General features: G+C 45.0%; 1 protein-coding gene across 7 annotated transcripts in view; it reads right to left on the bottom strand.

Annotated features, from left to right (window-relative positions):
* TCF20 (transcription factor 20) overlaps positions 1 to 14,764 on the bottom strand; it is a 151,094-nt gene extending 136,330 nt beyond the window's left edge. For 6 of the 7 annotated variants that reach the window (XM_075067788.1, XM_032803172.2, XM_032803167.2 and 3 more), the window contains exon 1: positions 14,541 to 14,764. The gene's annotated coding sequence lies outside the window, so the exon portion shown is untranslated. The remainder of the gene's footprint in view (positions 1 to 14,540) is intronic. The other variant, XM_032803168.2, reaches the window with a different exon arrangement.
* Between the last annotated feature and the right edge of the window lie 784 nt (positions 14,765 to 15,548).

The raw sequence follows: 15,548 nt of genomic DNA, 5'->3' as shown, positions 1-15,548 counted from the left end.
AAGAGATTCTCTACAATGAGGTAATTTGACCTTTTAATGTGCCTAATATGGCCACAAATAGGTGGGAAGAGAGCCTAAAAAGCTCTTAACAGGCCTAAGGAAGGCTCCAGAGTATGGAGCTTGTCTTCTCCCAGCATTGAGTGCAGCTTTGAGATGAATACTATCACGGTAATGGACTGGTTCAGGTGGAATTCTGTGACCACCTCAGGGTGGTATTTGAGGTGTGGTTTCATCACTACTTTGTCTCAGTGAAAATATGTGTAAGACAGCCCAGCCAGAAGAGTTCGAGTGAAGTGACCCTCCATGCTGATCCGATGGTAAGGTAATGTATTGAGAACTCAGACAATAATTTTAGAAGAGACTCCATAAGCTTGAGAAGGACACGGAGGTACCATGAGAGTTGGGTCTCAGACTGGAAGGTAAGTGTGAAGAAGGCTCTTGAAGAATTTTGATACTGTGAAGTGTGAGAATAGAGTGCAACTGTGCTAGTGTAACATAATATTGCAGTGAGGACTCTAAAAGTAGTAAATGCTAGTCCTGCATGTTGCAGGAGGAGGATATAGTCCAGGAACTTTGGTATTGAGGCCTCCACTGGATTAATTCTCCAAGTTCCCTAAATGAAGAATCTTTTCAGTTTTGAGGAGTATATTTTCCTACCGGAAGGTTTTCTGCTCTGTATAAGAACTTCCTGAACCTATAGGGAGCAGTCTGTCGCTGTTGCTCAACCAGCCAACATCAAGGCTGTCAGTTGCAATAACTGTGGATCCAGGTGAAGCATTTTACCGTGGTTCTGGGATGTTATTTCTAGTAAGCTGGAAGATGTATGGCAGGCCACTCAGACATCTGCAGCGGATCAAATAGCCCCATACTGGCCAAGCCAGTTTTGGCTATCATGCTGACTGAGGTATTGTCCCATCTGATTTTGACTAGTATCTCAGCACTCAGAGGAACAAATGGTAAAGCACAGGAGGCCTCAAAGACCAAAGGAGCAAGGCATCTGACAGGGAGCCTGGGCTCACTCCTCCAATGGAACCTAAGTTCTGGCACTTGGTGTTGGCAATCAAGCTATGGTGGGAGTCTCCCACATTTCTGCTTAGAAAGTCTGTTCAGTCTTTGCTGACTCCTGGAAGGTGTACAGCTATTGGACTCTGCCCACATTGATGACAGCATTCCCAGTACATGATAGAAGGGTATAATAGAAAGACTGCAAGGCTATTTTTATAGTGCATTACCAGTGTGCTGTCTATCAGGATTTGGACTGTGCTGATGCAGATCCCAATACTAATGTCAGTGCTAGTTCTTCCTTGGTACCCACTCTTCCATGGTGGACTTAAGTCACCTGTCTGCTCAGTGGGGTACTAGAGGATATAGGCCTTGTTCATTAGGATGACTTTGGAGCTCTTTTTCTCTGGATCTGACAAGATTTTCATGGACTGTTCCAGAAACTTGAGCTTCAGCCTCACATCTTGCAACTTACGATTCCTTGCAGAGAATAAGCATACCAAACATCTGCTCTGAACATGGGATTCTCCCAGACAGAAGCACACATACTGTGTTCATTTTTAAGGGGAAGTAGTCCATTGCAGAATGGACAGGGCTTGAAGCCTGCAGATTTTGAATGTGTCATTACAGAAACCCTGTACAAGGGTGTGTACACCAGGGGGTGTACAGGGCAGTCTGACAAGGGAAGTTCAGTACAATAGTCAATCAGTTCACAGAAGATCAAAAGTGGTTTTGAGGATTTTTTTTAGTACTCTAAGCTGCACTAAGAATTAACAGGTCAGACACTAGTCAGGTTCTGTCTCACCGCCACAGGCCATCAGAGGAAACTGTTTATATCTTCATACAGCAGCACAATGTACACAGGTACCACTGAGACACTGATAGTTAGGTGAAATCTGATCATGCACACAGTGCAAGCCACACTGACACATACTCGAAGAACTTGTACAATCAGTTATCTCATGCACCATACTGATCACATTACGTGGTGGCCACTGTATTTTAAAATCTAAATGCATAACCACTTTAAATTTAATTGTTAATGGAATAAATTGATATAAATCATTATATATATATATATATATCATTAATATATGATCAGTGGTCCACCTTTTATTTTTCTTTTAAAGAGTGGTCTGTGGCATCAAGTCTTTGTTCTCTGTGTATATAGTGCCTAACTTGGTCCATGACTAGGAGACCTACATCCTGCCACAATACTGCAGCCTCTTCTAGCCATTATAATACAAATAAAGTTGAGAACTACTAAACTAAGCTATGCAGTAACTAATACAGTTCTTCTGTTGCAGTATAGGTTAGGTGTTGTATATTAGAATTGGATCCCTTGAATAGGAAATTGGATTTTATTACCTAATTTGGTTGAAAGTTACAGGGGACAGAATTAAAAGTTGAGTGATGTGATAACAAGTGTTGAAGACCATCAATGGGAAACTGCAGGACAAACTGTTCATTTCCCTTTTTTTCTTTAAGTACGCATCATTAAAAATAAAGAAAATGTAAGAGGTGTTAGTTAACTATACACCAGTGAAAGCTTTCAAATGTCACTAGCTACATTTGGCATTCTTCTCTCTCATCTCACTCAAACAGCACTAAAAGTTTAAAAGCTGGTTGGCAACCTTTCAGAAGTGGTGTGCCGAGTCTTCATTTATTCACTCTAATTTAAGGTTTTGCATGCCAGTAATACACTTTAATGTTTTTAGAAGGTCTCTTTCTATAAGTTTATAATATATAACTAAACTATTGTTGCATGTAAAGTAAATAAGGTTTTAAAAATGTTTAAAAAGCTTCATTTAAAATTAAATTAAAATGCAGAGCCCCCCAGACCAGTGGCCAGGACCTGGGCAGTGAGAGTGCCACTAAAAATCAGCTTGCGTGCCGACTACGGCACGCTTGCCATAGGTTGCCTACCTCTGGCATATAAAGTCAACAGGAGGATATCCTGGTCCTGACAGATCTTAATAGGCAACTTTAGCACACTCATAGGAGGCACATGGAAAGGATGGTGGGGAAAAGAATATTTGGAGAACAAAGGATGGAGGGTTTTAAATACATGGAAAAATAACTGATTAGAAGTTCTCTCTCAAAAATTAAATGTTTAAAATATTTTAAACATTAATAAAAAAGACTCCATCTTTCTCTGGCAGCCATGTTTCCCTCTGTTTTTCCGCTGCACCCCTGCTTTACACATGCATCCTCCAGTTCTCTGTGCTCTCCCACATGCCATCCTTCTTCTGGTTTCCTATCTCACTCCACTATCTAAGTCCATTGCTCAATCAGAAGCTAGAGCCGGTCTGTTTATACACATTTTAAATACTCCACAACTTATACCCGAAAGAAGCTCCATAATAGTGTAACCCAGGCTGTGGCTTCAGGTAACAGGAATAAAAGGAAAAAACAAGAGCACCAAGAAACAAAATACTGTACCCTGCCCACTTTTAAAAACACACACACCCCTGCACAGAGGTTTCTTTGCCCTGGTCCAATGTACAAGGAGTGACAACAGTAATTCGACCATCCCAAACTCATGCTGCAGGTTTCCCATGAGCAGTATACCCATTTTCTCTCACTCAGACAGAAGACCTGTCAAGGAAGACAGTGAAAGAGTGTTAGTGGTAGAGGGAAGGTAATAATCAGAGGTATGGAAAACAAGAGGAGGTAGAATGAGACAAGCTCTCTCTACACCATAAACCCTACATCAGCATAAGCCCCCTAGTATAGAGGAGCGTACACGGATAGAAGACTTTTTTCTGTCAGTGTAGCAACACCACCTCACCAAAACACATTAGCTATGCTGAAAGAAGCACTCTTCTGTTGACAGAACTGCATCTACACTGGGGGTTCTGTCAGCATAGCTAAGCAAGTCAGGGATGTGGATTTTTCACACCCCGAACAACACAGCTACATCAATATTAGTTGTAAGCGTATTCCAAGCCTCAGTCAATGGAGAAGAATGATAAATTGGACAAGTAAGTGGAAAGGAAATGAGAATGGGAGAGGCTGTGCTCATCGGGCATAATTTTCAGAAGTGCCAGATACTTAAGACTTTACATGAAATCAACAGGAGACACTTATGTTCTTGTGTTGAGGCAAGGTAGGTAGTTTAAAAATTCTTCCTTGATGCCTGGGGCTGTAGAAGAAAGTGAGGAGAAGCACTGCTACCTCTTCATGTTCCCTGCTCTAACAAGCCCCTAGGATCTTCCACTGTGCCTACATCACTGGTTCCCAACTTTTTTTCTGCTGTAGCCTGCCTGGAGCTCCAGGGGCTCTTCCTCACCACCTCCTGGACAGCAGCTGCAGGAGGGCAGGGCAAGGGCAAGGGAGCCAACAGCTTGCTCTCACAGGAGGGGATGGGGGAAAGAGAGGGAGATTGAGTTCTGATTGGTTGCTTCATCCATGGAGAAGGCAGGTCAGTGAGGCAGACAGCCAATCAGAAGGTAGCTTTCCCCCATTTTAGTTTTTTTAAAAAATTCTGTGGCACACCTGTTCGGGCCTGATCGGGCACCAGTTGGGAAACACTAGCCTACATCATAATGAAGGTATGATGATATACTCCTTATCCACGCTCTTCATATTTGCTTTTTGGACTAGGTTGAAAAAAGCCCTGGTCCTCACGAATGATCCCTCTACTTTTTCCCCCCAATGTATTGAATGAATGACTCTGAGAGCTCAAGTCCATGCATTGATCCACACGCAGGGTCAATTAGACAGAACTGCAGGGTAAGGGGAAGCATTTCAAAGAATGCTACCATGGACATCATGTACTTCAATCTCTTATCTAGAAGCCTAAATTCAAGTGAAAGGTGGTGGCAAGAAAATAAAAACAAAAATAACCACCCCTTAGCTAAGGCTAGTCTAAACATGGTGTTACTGCTAATTAACTCCATGCGTGGACTCTAATTCTGGAATAAGGGTGTCCATCTACGGAATTGGGAATAACTATGTGTAGACAAGCCCTAATAAAGTCTCTTGTTTAGCAGAAATATTCCTTGTGTCTAAGCAAGATAATTAATTTTCCAATTTCTCCTTTCTGACTAGGGGTATGTATGTATACACTACCACTTACGATGGTATAACTTATGCCACTCAGCGGTATGAATAAGCCATCAAGTGACAAACTGCACTGACCTAAGCACTGGTGTGGACAGTGCTATGTTAGAAAAGCTTCTCCTGCTGATGTAGCTACAGCTGCTCGTTGGGGGTAGATTAATTAAGTCAACAGGAGAAATCTCTCTCCAGTCAGTTTAGAGCAGCTACACAAGAGAACTTACAGCAGCACAGCTGCATCCATGCAGGTTCACCGCTGTACGCTCACTAGTACAGCCATAGCTTAAGAGCTTTCAGATCCTCCTTTCTCACTGAGCTGCAAAGAGGGTGAGCATTTTCCCCCTGCTTCCTCTTTGTGAGCCTGATTCAACGCCCACTTAAGTCAATGGGTATCTTTTCATTGATTTAAATAGGCTTTCAATTAGGCCTCACACTCCTGCTCTGAGGAGCTTCTAGTTAATCATTCCACTGTCTATTTTAGGGTATGGCTACACTTACAGCTGTACAGCGCTGGGAGTTACAGCTGTCTTCATACAGCTGTGTAGGGAAAGCGCTCCAGTGTGACCACACTGACAGCTACCAGCGCTGCAGTGTGGCCACATTTGCAGCATTTGCAGCGCTGTTGGGAGTGGTGCATTATGGGCAGCTATCCCAGCATTCAAGTGGCTGCAACGCGCTTTTCAAAAGAGGCGGGTGGGGTGGGGTGGAGTGTGACAGGGAGCGTGGGGGAGACAGACTGTGGACTTTTGGAGCTGACACTGTGTCAGCTCCCTGCCTTGCAAGTTCTAAGGACTGGAAGATACACAGCACCAACCTTCAATCATTTTAAAAGTTTCGACCCCTTCCCCTACCCCTCTCTTATTCACTAAATGCAAATAGCCTTCAGACTACATAAGCAGCTGCTCCAAAATGGACTCCCCCCTCCTCGTGTTGCTTCTCTCCTCAAGCAAACTGTGAACATTCCAAATGAATCCCCCTACCTGCCTCTGCTCGAGCAAACGAGCTGTGTTTGTTTTTTAGATAAGCAGCTCCAGGAGCCCGGCGTTCACAACAAAACAGCAGAGTGGCTGAACAGGCATTCTGGGATACCTCTGAATACCTCGGAGGCCAATTACAGCGCTTTTGGTGGCCACACTTGTGGAGCAGCGCTGCATCACCAGCACTGCAATCCTTACACCCCAGGCAGAGCAGGAGTACAGCCAGCGCTGCAGCCAGGGAGATGCAGCGCTGTATGTGCCTTGCAAGTGTGGACGGTGAGTAAGTTGCAGCGCTGTAAACCCTCCACCAGCGCTGCAACTCTCCAGTGTAGCCAAGCTCTTAGTGTTGGATATGTACACCTGTTCATGTTATACATCTTTGCTTTTCCACCAAATCCTCCTCTATCAAAAAGAGAAGTTTTACTTCCTGAGCAAGGCCAACAAAACAAAATTGGAGTTTGTAAGCCCAAAGTGCAGCAGAGTAAGACTGAGCAGATTCTTGTCAGTTTCATAGTTATCCATAGGTTTCTAGATGAAACTGACAAGAATCAGGTCAATTTCTCTCTGTGGCTTAGAATATGTGAGCAGAGGAAACCCGGGAATTACATATTAGGGGAAACCTTTCTCCACCTCCCAAAGAAGGTGGAGAAAGGAGCCGAAGGACACAGCCACCATGCTTATTCCAAAACTGCAGCAGCCAGGATGCTAAAAAGGGAGGAGTAAAATAATCCCTACCCACAGTCAAAGCAGTGAGAAGCATCTGGAGAGTAATGAAAATTATTTTGTATGGGGAGGTGGGACAAGAACAAAATATAGGGGATGAGAGATAAAGGGAAAGCAGTTGCAGAAAACAGAGTACATTCTGGTGCTGTACATAGCTATTACTGACAATCATCTTGACGGCCTGTATAGTGGATTTGACACACAGCAGTAATTCGACACTTTAATCCATGAAGATAAACCCTTATATCAAGTAATCATAATTCCATTTGTGCGTAACATTATTATATAAAAATACAAATACATATACACACACAAACCCTATGTGGGCAGAATGGAGAGAGGAAAAGAGTCACCTTACTTCTTTCTTTCCACTTGCTGTATTCGAAACACTGCCAAGTAAAATGAAACAGTTTTTCAAATGGAACAACTATTCCAGGACAGAGTGAGTCTCAACAGATTTCAAACCAAGCCCTTACGGAGAAGAACCTTCCAACTTTTTCCTCACCCTCCCCACTAACCTAGTGGAACAAAAGGAAAGGGAAAGTGTCCCACATTTACTGCCATTAAACAATCTCATAAGCAGGTGCTTGCCAGTCCCTGTAACATTTCATACTCCGGTTTGAGGGAGAGCAAGTTAAGATGTAAAAGCAGCAGAGAATCCTGTGGCACCTTATAGACTAACAGACGTTTTGGAGCGTGAGCTTTCGTGGGTGAATACCCACTTCGTCAGACGCAGGTAGTGGAAATTTCCAGGGGCAGGTATATATATGCTAGCAAGCAAGCTAGAGATAACGAGGTTAGTTCAGTCAGGAGGGTGAGGCCCTGTTCTAGCAGTAGAGATGACAACCAAGGGAGGAGAAACTGTTGCTGTATTGGCAAAGCCATTCACAGTCTTTGTTGAGTCCAGAGCTGATAGTGTCAAATTTGCAAATGAACTGAAGCTCAGCAGTTTTCTCTTGAAGTCTGGTCCTGAAGTTTTTTTCGCTGCAGGATAGCCACCTTAAGGCTGCTAAAGTGTGGCCAGGGAGGTTGAAGTGCTCTCCTACAGGTTTGTTATATTGCCATTCTGATATCTGATTGTCATTTATCCTTTTCCCGTATTGTTGTGTTAGTGACTGTCCAGTTTGGACCGATGTACATAGCAGAGGGCATTGCTGGCATATGATGCGTATATTACATTGGTGACGTGCAGTGAATGAAACAGTGATGGTATGGCTGATCTGGTTAGGTCCTATGATGGTGTCGCGGGTGTAGATATGTGGCAGAGTTGGCATCGAGGTTTGTTGCATGGATTGGTTCCTGAGCTAGAGTACTATGGTACGGTGGGCAGTGTGCTGGTGAGAATACGTTTCAGGTTTGGGCAGGTTGTCTGTGGGCAAGGATTGGCCTGCCACCCAAGATCCGGAAAGTGTGGGATCATTGTCCAGGATGGGTTGTAGAATCCCTGATGATGCGTTGGAGGGGTTTTAGCTGGGGCTGTAAGTGATGGCCAGTGGAGTTCTGTTGTTCTTTCTTGGTTGTCTTGCAGTAGGAGGCTTCTGGGTACACGTCTGGCTCTGTTGATCTGTTTCCCTAATTTCCTCGTGCGGTATTGTATTTTGAGAATGCTTGGTGATGAATTTTGTAGGTGTTGGTCTCTGTCTGAGGGGTTAAGAGCAGATGCGGTTGTACTCAGGCTTGGCTGTAGACAATGGATCGTGTGATGTGCCCGGGATGGAAGCTGGAGCATGAAGGTAGGCGTAGCGGTCGGTAGGTTTTGATATAGAGTGGTGTTAATGTGACCATCACTTATTTGCACCGTGGTGTCTAGAAAGTGGATCCTCTGTGTAGATTGGTCAGGCTGAGGTTGATGGTGGGTGGAAGTTGTGAAATCAGGGTGGAATTTTCTAGAGTCTCCTTCCATGGTCCAGATGATGAAGATGTCATCAATGTAGCGTAGGTAGAGAAGGGTGTGAGGGACGAGAGCTGAGGAAGCGTTGTTCCAGGTCAGCCATAAAAATATTGGCTTATTGTGGGGCCATGCGGGTGCCCATAGCAGTGCCACTGTCTGGAGGTATATATTGTCATCAAACTTGAAATAGTTGTGTGTGAGTATAAAGGCACAGAGCTCAGCAGCCAGTTGTGCTGTGGCATCATCAGGGATACTGTTCCTAACAGCTTGTATTCCATCTGTGTGTGGGATGTTTGTGTAGAGAGCCTCTACATTCATGGTGGCTAGGATGAAGTTAAGATGGGAAGTGGTATTTTCCCCCCATAGAATCACAGAATTTTTGCCCCATAGAATCAAGAAAAACAGAATGAATTTAGGATGAGAGGTCAGCCTTAGCCTTAAGTCTTCATGGCTTTATTTGCACTGATTTTTTTAAGTTATTTTGGTAACTTTAAAAAACACACTATACACAAAGAAGAAAACAATAAGAAAATCAACTTACATAGGAAACAATGCATTTGCAACTATACCAAGACAAGACTACATAAAATAATATGGTAACGTAATTCTCTCATGCTAAAGTATTTCTAGATTTAGATTAATAATAAATTGTTCACATTCCATCCACTTTCCCACACATCCCCAATGAGCACCACCCAACTCTAAAGTATGAATTGCAGACACTATTCTTTCTGGAAAAGGTTCTCTGAGACCGCAAACTTTTCTACTTTCTATACCTACACTCACCAAGCAGTCATAAGGAACACTGCATCCTCAGAGTTTAGCATACTGTCCCTGCAGCACTCCTCTATTTTTTCGAGTGCAGGAGGGGAATTCTTGAAAGAGTCACTGAGTCTATGTTCCACCTTCCTAATTCAAAGGAAAACTATTCAGGCAGATCTCCAAACTATGAGAGGGCTGGGATAAACGGTTTTCAGTACAGAAAAAACATTCCCACAGAAGCATCTAGTTGAAACCACAGATGGCAATAGCTTCTGAAAAATACTTCAGGACCTCCTGTGTAACCAATTTCCTAACCAAGGAACCTAATTCACACACCGTAAGATTGGACAGTTTCCACAAGTGCATTGATATATCAGCATAAGTTGTTCTGAATATCTTCCTTTACCCTTGTGTAGCTGATGTTTCACATTGTGATTTTAAAAGGTAAAGGCCTTTTGGTTTGCAAAGGTAGTTGAGGATGAGGCTCAAGTACATATTGGGTTTGTGTTTAGATCACTCAGGGCAACTTGGCAAGTTTCAACTTAGCATCCAGTCCTGGATGTTACAAAACTACAGTAAATTAATATAATTGACAGGATCAGCTCAAGAGAGCAAGGAGTGGAACAGCCAGGCTCTGCAAACTAGCATGGAGATGTACTGGCAAATTGCTTATGGAAGTTTAGGATCAGAACAGCACAGGATGCTATAGGTCAAAACTGCGGTCCAACAGGAGAGCTGCAAGGGAACCCAGGACTAGGAGAGTAAGGGGTATTGCAGATTAGGGTGAGAAAAGTTAGCTAAGTTGTATGCAGCCATTCAAGATCTCAAAAGTAGGGAATGCTGTGCTTGTTCTTCACAGTAGCAACACTGTTTAAGAGGGATATGTGCACAACCCACTGTTTAGATTCTGCTTAGCTCCCCATACTATTAACTCTTTACTTCATAAGACCATTATATAAAAGTTCTCTTGAAAAGGGATACCAAAATGAAACTGTTCTAAAATATTTTAGATTGGTAAATATGGCTTAAAATAAAGTATTACAAAAAAGGTCCACATCTAAAACAGTAAAATTTTCAAAAAGACTATCCAACATGGAATAGTTGTGATTAAAATACCACCACTGATGAATTGACTTGAACGAGAAGAGCTAGTTGATCTCAATTCAGTAACTACTTGCGGATAAAGGCTAAATCACAAAAGCCACTACCGCAACTGGCAGTAGTCAGTAGTCTATTTAGATCCTTGCATGACCCCTAGCTAACATTTCAGTGTTTGGAAAGGCCAAACATAGGACTAAACAGCATAAAAATAAATCCTCTCATTACCAGGTCAGAAGCACAATGGTGCTGGAGAAACTAGCACTGCCAACTCTGTTCTGTGATGGTGGTGATGGAAAGGGAGGGTTGTTGTGTTTATTTAAAAGCCTTCAGTCTCTAAAACTCTTAGTCCAGAGCGTTTCATAAACATCAAGTTTACTTGAACTAGTTTTAGATTTTTTCTCTAAAACATACATTCTAATTAAATAGCCACCCTAGAGACATGCATGAGTCAGCTATAAATGCCTAGATATACCCCAGCCAACAGTCTCACAATATAGGGAAGTCAAGCAAGCAGTATGAAAACCGTTTGAGGTGATTACATATTATACCCTCATTTCAGATAGTAACAGTAGCAATAGGAATTGTGTAGTATAAATTCTACAAAGGAGCCCTCCAAGAGCACCCATTGTTGTTTGGTTCTGCAAGGGCTTTAGTTAAAGATGACCTACAAAGGAAAATAATAATAGGACCATGCACAGCTTTTCTTTTTAATAATGTATAAAGGCATGAAAGGATTTGTTTCTGCTTTAGGGGGGAAAAAACAGGACTCCTCCATCCGTTTTTCTTGAAGACTAGATATCTGGAGAACTAACAGAACCAAGACAACATGGGTGAAATTGAATTAACTGATAAAGTTACTTTTAAATAGATTAAATAAACATGAACATCTTTTCAAAGAGCTGGAAAAGAAGTTAGGTAACTTCACCTAGCCAATGAAGGGCTAAGAAAGCTCCCCATACACATAAGATCTCCAATGAGTAAGCCATTGGAGGTAAGACTTGACATTACTAATAATCCTCAGCTAAAATTTATTTTAAACCCTGCTTACAAACACCCTGCAGGCTTTCTTTATGTATCAGAGCACCAAGAAAAGCACAACCCTAATTATTTTTCGTTTTTAGGTCGCCTTTAAAAGAATTTTTCTTCAGATGCTCCAGTGCAGGGGATTGGTCTCTTCACATTGGGGACTTTCCTTTATGATCTGCCTAGGGACTACAAAGGTTCATTTAAGTGCAGGTTTTAGCACAAAGGTCCCATCATTCCTAAAGTCCCTGGAACCTGATTTAAAGATCAAAGTCCAAATTTACATTTTGTCAAATAGAGACTTAACTCTTTCTACCAGAGAAAGAAATGCAATGGGGCACCATCAGGATGTATAAGCAGGCAGTTTGGGGAGAACCCAACTTGTCAGAATATCCAAAGGTTTGTCACAGATATCTGGAGTTTGAGAGTACAGCAGGTACACAAGGCTACCAGATTCTCCAAGATCATGTGGAAGAGGGCTGGCACACAAATGGCATCCTCATCTACTGGGATGATACAGCTGCGAGTAACACACTCTGATCTAAGTGGTGGTGTCAAAATACTATTCAGAAGTAACATCAGATTTGCAAATCACTGTCATGGGTAAACAAGTAATCCATTTTCTAAAGGCCTAGAGTTTGCTGAAATGGCTGAATGCTATTCTTCTTTCCTCAGACCTTTAACAAAAGTTTATCAATCAAGGAATACATGACTAGCCTGCCAGCAAAACAGCCTCTTCTCATCATAGTCCCCTCTACAGAGCAACAGGGCTGTCACTGCTCCTCTTTTGTCATGTCACGTGACCTTACTGAGGAGATACAGTAGACAAAGATACAGATACATGTAATCCAAGTTGTGTTAGAAAAATATGAAATCCCATTTAAGATGCTGGCTTCAGAGAACTCTTCAATCAAAAAGAAAGTTGGTACAATAAGCTCTTTAATAAAAGGAAAAATTCAAAACCACCCTAAAAAAAAAAGTGATGGTGAAAGGTGCCATATTGAAAGTCCCAAAAAGAAGACAACTTCTCTCACTCAAGGCCCAGCTAACGCATCAGAACCCTAACTTGAAAGGAGTTCAGCCTCCATTATCCCACTCAATCTTGACTGATACTAGCCAAAAGAACTGACTGTTGTGTGGGCACCTGCCCACTAGGAACCATACCTAAGAACCAACAACTCGTTACAGTTATCCACTGATGAGTCAGCAGATTGTAACACGTTTCAATTGCTAAGGATATGAGCATACCATTCCCAAATCTCTATGCCCCCAACCTCTTTTTAAATAAAAGGAAGTAAGGATTCATCAGAAAAGGAGGAAAGGTGTGCCTAGTCAAACTGCCCCCCCTCTACTGGAAGGGATGTCATGTCAAGAGCTAAAGATAAAGCCAGTTCATAAAACATTAGAGGGTGCTTAGCAATGACAGGCAGCAACGCTCCCCTCCAGCACCTCTTGCCAGTCTCACCGATCAACTCCCCCTCCTCCCCTCCAGCACCTCCACAGCATGCAGGAGGCACTGGAAGGGAGGAGGAGGAGCAGTGACAGGGTGCACTTGGGGGAGGGACTGGGTGGGAAGAAGCAGAGTGGGGCAGGGCTGGGAAGAGGCGGGGGCTTGAGGGAAGGGGGCAGGGCCTGAGGCAGAGCAGAGGGTTGAGCACCCTCACAAGGCCTATAGGAAGCCACTGCCAATTTACACTTAAACATGGCATGACACTAGTGTTGTGCTGAGTATGGAAAAGGATGGAGAATGACCAGGAGGGCATGGGGGAAAGCTGCCTGGATGAAAAGTTTCCCTTAACCCTGCCACAATGGATCACCTGTCGATTCACACCCCACCCTTTTAATAGCAGAACCCAATACAACCTACCTACCTAACTTGCATAGTTAATATTTGCAGTGTTGTAGCCACAACGATCCCAGGATATGAAAAAGACAATGCTGGTTGGTGATTAAATCTCTTTTATTGGACCAACTTTGCTGATGGAAGCCACATGGTTTTGAGCTACACCAAGTTCTTCTTAAGGTCTGGGAAAGGAAGCAGATCTTCCCCAGACTTGAGAAAGAGCTTGGTGTAGTTCAAATCCTTGTAACTTCCAGTAACAAAGTAGGCCCAATAAAAGATATATCTTCACCTATCTTCTCTCTTGCATATTTAATACATTATAACCTTCTCTTTCCCATGGTGGGTAGAGAATAAGGCACTTTCTGTGGGGGGAAAAAACAAATATAACTTCTAGCTAAAAGGAGAGGCATCAACACAACACACTCAGGAAGTATGCTCTCCATTCCTCATAAAAGCCCCTTCCCATTGTTTTGATCAGACCTTGAGAGTGATCAGTTCTAGATTAGCAGCAGAGAATCCTGTGGCACCTTACAGACTAACAGACGTTTTGGAGCATGAGCTTTCGTGGGCGAATACCCACTTCGTCAGACGCAGGTAGTTCTAGATTGTCCATCCAGAAGGCAACAAGGTGCTACATGCTTAATGCACTCATAATACAGCCCATCTCCTCTGCTTTGCACATGGTGTGCATCTCTCTCTTCTTTTTTATCATTTACACACCACCCTGGCACAACACCATTCACCCCCCGCCCCACTTCAAACTTGTCTTTAAAAAAAACCAAAACATGATTGTGGGGTCAGAAGGTAAAGGGGTGTGGGGCACTTCAGATTTAGTAGAATGGCTTCTGCGTTCAAGAAGAAAATTGAAGAGAGACCAGAAGAACCTTCCCATCCCCTCGACACCTCATCTCACCATCCTTCCCCTCAACCTCCCTCTCCCCACCCCCCATCCGAGTCCCTGGGCACCACTATTTATAACAGGGTTTCTATCGTCAGCCAGGGGAGCTGGGGGCGGGGCGGGCCCTGCTAACAGCCACTGGGCCGCACACTGTGAATCATCCCCCCCGGGCCCCGCCACCGCCCTCCCCCGCGCGCACACGCCCCCTCCCCCACCGCCGGGGCAGGGTCCCCTCGGAGCAACTAGGGGATCCGTTACCTGCGACCCTCCCTCCCCCGCGCGGAGGGGGGAGCGCGGGGCGGGGTCTCTCAGTGGCGCAGGCGGCGGGGCCCCGCTGCAGACCGGGGGGGGCTCCGCGGCGGCGGCGGTTCGGGGGTTTCTCGCTCCATTCTCCCCTCACACACAGGAAATAACACAGGGTCAGCTGACCCCGCCCAGCCAATGGGGAGGTGGTGGGACAGCGCGCGCCAGCTAGAGCAGCGCGAGGAGACCGCGGCAGGTCCCGGGCACGGAGGCAAGGAGAGGACGGCGCGTGCGTGCGCGCGCGCTCTCGAGGTGTGTGCTGGGCGTGGGGGCTGCAGCCACCTCCTTCCCCGCCACACGCTCGTTTAAAGGGGCCGCACCACCACCCAGTGCGCGGCGGGCGCACCATTGGCTTGGGGCAGCTGGTGCCCGTCCCCTGCGGGTGGGGTGCTCCAGCAAACGGCGGCTGTAGCGCAGCTCGGCGCCAGATTCCTCTCTCCACCCCATTACCCCCACCGCTCCGGCTAGGTGGCCCCGGGGCAGAGGCGGCTGGTGCCTTTCACGCTAGGTGCAGCGGCCCCCAGTGGAGTCGCAGCCCGGTCTAGGATCCTGGACTCTAGCCCTGCCCTGGACGGGGCAGGTGGCGAGGTGGAAAACGAGACCCACGTTGCCCGGGGGCGGCAGCAGCGGCGCTAATCGCTGGGAGCTCCTGGGGGAGGGGGGTGTGCTGGGGCCAGGCAGGGCTGCAAAATGTGACTAGTGCAGGGCCCTAGCAGAAGAAATCAGGGGTAGGAGGAAGCCCGGGCAGTCCCATTTCAGCGCCCTTCAGGCAGGTACCACGTCCCTGTATTCTCAAGGCTCTGTCCCTTTGCTAACACTCAGGGCTCCCGAGGCCATTAAGCTGCCTTTACTCGTAGGAGCAGTGGGTCTGGCCTACCTTACAGGTCCGCAGTAAAACTCAGGACTGAAGGCTGCTGCAAATTCCTCCTTAAGCACCGCTCCCAGCCCTAACCCCAAAAGAAA

The sequence above is a fragment of the Chelonoidis abingdonii genome, chromosome 1 (genome assembly GCF_003597395.2).
Source record: "Chelonoidis abingdonii isolate Lonesome George chromosome 1, CheloAbing_2.0, whole genome shotgun sequence".
In the NCBI taxonomy this organism is placed as follows: domain Eukaryota; kingdom Metazoa; phylum Chordata; order Testudines; family Testudinidae; genus Chelonoidis; species Chelonoidis abingdonii.
This window is presented reverse-complemented; position numbering and strand designations above follow the sequence as displayed.